Here is a 3,704-nt window from a genome sequence, read left to right on the forward strand (position 1 = left end):
CCTTTTATCCTCTTGCTTGGTGTCCCAGTTGAAAGCTGGTGTGAGCACTATCTTCTTCAAAAGATAGATCAGCGCTCTACCCAAGCAACCCTCTCCCTATACTTACCTCTGAATACTGGGTTCTTATATTGGGGAGAAAAGCATAACTGAGGTTCTCTTTCCCAATCACTTATAAACTCATGGCTGTTGTTTATGATTTATGGGAAATGGTTTGATCAGGTGAATATGAAGTTGACACCAAACAGTGAACTTGGGGATTTATACCAGATGGGAGGTAGGTTGGGGAGAACTACTAATACCTAAAAACCCAAAGGATTATTCCAGCTTCTAAGAATGGAACACCTCTGAACCCAACAGAATAGGGGTCATCTTCACCGAAGGGATGGACTTGGACACTTATTAGCCTCCACACTACCTTCAATTCAAATCTAAGCACCAGTTTCTTCCATTTCTTCACCAATGGGCTAAAACACATAATGGACCCAAACACAATCCACAGGCAGATGCAAAATTCCCAAAATTCAATTTCTTAATTCATAAATTTTTCTCAGAAAGGTTAAAATTTCCATCCATTTTTACATGTAGACCCATTCTCCCATCCCAGATGACCAATGAAAATGACTATATTGCAATAGATGCTAGACAATCCTTCATCTTCTTGGTCATGGTGGGGATGAGGTGCATGTGGTCTTCAACACATTTGGTCACACAGGATTCTAGCTGCCTCTTCACTTGCTGCTCCTTGCTCCCAGCATCCATCAAGTCTTTGGCTTTGTCATTGAAGTGCATGCATGGTACATAGAGCCAGATGGTCCTGGAATTTCTCCAGTTTGCTGGTCACAAGAGCCTGGGCCAAGGGAGCATGGCAGTGCTCCATGCACTGATGAACCTGCTGCATAGAGGCCTGGGTATCTTCACAGCAGCTGGTGCTGCACCAGAACATGGTACCCTGCATTTTGCGGATATTGGCCTGCTCCAGCCCCTTCACCATGGTGTCCACTGCCTCCTGCACCTGCAGCTGCTGTGACTCTGCCATGGTGTGCCCCAGCCCACAGCCCTGCACCCGGCCCGAGGACTCTCTGCTCTTCACATTTTTACCCTCCATCTCCCACTTTGGTATAAGCTATCCTTCAGTCTGGAAGGAGCTTCTTCTTCATCTTTACCTTTTAAGATTCCTAGTTTCAATTCATGTCACATTCTATATGAACTCCCCTCCAAAAACTGTTAGTGACAACTTCCCCTCCCTATTACTCTGAATCTATTTTGTACATAATTATCCATATGTATACTGTTTCTCCCAATAGAATATAAGCTTCTTGAAGCAGAAAAATTTCTTTTCTTTCTTTATATCCACCAGTACCAAGCAGAGAGTAGATCCTGAATAAATTAAATTGATTGATCCCATCAGGCACCTAGGGGTTTTTTGTTTTTGTTTTTTAGTTTTTGCAAGGCAATGGGGTTAAGTGATTTGCCCAAGATCACACAGCTAGGAAATTATTAAGTGTCTGATACTGGATTTGAACTCAGGTCCTCCTGACTCCAGGGCCAGTGCTCTATCCACTGTGCCATCTAGCTGGCCCTTAGAGTTATTCTTGACTCTTTTCTCTACCTTATTCCCTCAATCCTATGCCACCTTCGGTTCATTTTGCTTCCTTCTACATCTCCTACATCCTGTATACAACTTCCAAAATAATTTTCATAAACAGGTCAAGCTATGTCACCCTCCAATCAAAAAAAGTCAGAGGTTCCTTACTGCTACTAGAATAATTTTCTAACTCCTTAATTTTCTAGACTGGCTTTAAATTGTCTTCCTGGACACATATTTCATATTTCTCCCTTGTCCCTGCCAAATTGCTCTTCTGATCTTTCTCCAAATTTTGTATTCTGTTTCTTGCTTCGGTATCTTTATACAAGCTGACTCCTAAGCCTAGAATGCACTGTCTCCTCATCTAGGTCTCTTAGAATTCCTATCTTCATTCATTCACTCAGCTGATTAAAAACACACACACATAAAAACCTGCCTCTTATGAAGTAGGCATTTTGCTAAACAGTGAGATTACAAGAAAGAGAAGAAAACAGCCCCTCACCTCAAGAAGGTTGCAGGCTAATGTGGAAGACAACAAACAATAAACTACAAGAATATATATAGGATGAATTTGAAAAAATAGTGGGAAAGCACTGGAATTAAGATTGAATCAGGAAAGGTTTCTTGTATGATGTGGATTTTAGCTGGGCTTTGAGGGAAACCAGGGAGGCAGAGATGAGGAGGGAGAACATTCCAGGTACTGGTCCTGGGGGGAGGGGGTGCAGCAAGGGAAAATGCTCAGAGACAGGAATGTCTTGTTCAAGGAAGGAGTGAGTAGATCAGTATCACTGCATCACAGAGTACATGGAGGGAATAAGGCATAAGAAGACTGGAAAGGGGATGGGTAGGTTATAAAGGCTTTGAATAACAAAGTGTTTTATATTAGATCCTTGATGTAATAAGGGGATACTGGATTTTATTGAGTGGATGGGTCAGAGTGACATAACACTTTAGGTAGAGCATTTTGACAGCTGAATAGAAAATGGACTACAGTGGGATAGACTTGTGGCAGGAATACAAACTAACAGGTTATCACAATATTCCAGATGTGAAGCATTGAGAGACTGAAACAGAATGGCAGAAATGTCAGAGGAGAAAAGGTAGCATATATGAAAGATATTATGAAGGAAGAATCAAGATAGGCATTGGTAACAGAGTGAATATGGGGGTGAGAGATTTAGGAGTGAAGGCTCTGAGTCTGAAAAACTAAAAGATCATTTTATTATAACTAGGGACAGGAGGTAGAAGATAATGAGTTTAGATTTGGACATGTTGACTATAAGATGTCTATGGTACATCTAGTTTGAGCAGTTGGAGATGTAAGACTAGAAATTGACAGTCAGATTCAAGATGGATAAATAGATTTGAGAATCATCATTTATTCCTGGGGAGCTGATGAGATCATCAAGTAAAATAGCAGGTGGTACAGTAGCTAGAGGACTGGGCTTGTAATCAGGAAGACATCTTTCTAAATTCAAATCTGGCCTCAGACATGTACTAACTGTATGATCCTAAGCAAGTCACTTAACTCTATTTGCTTTAGGTCCCTCATCAGTAGAGGCAAACTGCTCCAGTTATCTTTGCCAAGAAAATCCCAAATAGGGTCATGAAGAGTCAGAAACAACTAAAGGGACTAGCAGCAGTAACAACAAACAAGAGGGAGAAGAGAAGAGGACCCAGCATGGAACCTTGTAAGACACCACTGTTAGTAGGCATGACCTTGTTAAAAATTCAAGAAAGGAGACTAAGAAAGAATAGTCAGGTAGAAAGAGAACCATGAGAGAGTAATATCATGAAAACCTAGAAGGGAATGTCAAGGAGAAGAGGGTGATTAATTGTTTCAAAAACTGTTGAAAGGTCAAGAGGAATGAGGTTTGAAAAAAAGATTATGATGTTTGACTATTAAGAAATCACTGGGTGTCTGGGGGAGGGGGGAGCCAAGATGGAGACAGGAGAAGAGCCTCTCTTAGGTACTCTCTCTATATATACTATTTCAAAACTTATAAAATAAGGACTCTAACTAAATTTTCTAGAGACAGAACCCACAGAGGGATCCAGTGAGGCAATTCTCCAGCCCAAGGTATCCTGGAAAACAATGGAAAGGCTCCGCTCCATGGAG

At 41.3% G+C, this 3,704-nt stretch overlaps 1 pseudogene; it reads right to left on the minus strand.

The window, feature by feature from the left end:
* Window positions 1-621: 621 nt before the first annotated feature.
* Window positions 622-1,036, minus strand: LOC141512092 (protein FAM136A pseudogene; annotated as a pseudogene).
* Window positions 1,037-3,704: the final 2,668 nt, after the last annotated feature.

The sequence above is a fragment of the Macrotis lagotis genome, chromosome 2, assembly GCF_037893015.1.
Source record: "Macrotis lagotis isolate mMagLag1 chromosome 2, bilby.v1.9.chrom.fasta, whole genome shotgun sequence".
NCBI lineage: Eukaryota > Metazoa > Chordata > Mammalia > Peramelemorphia > Peramelidae > Macrotis > Macrotis lagotis.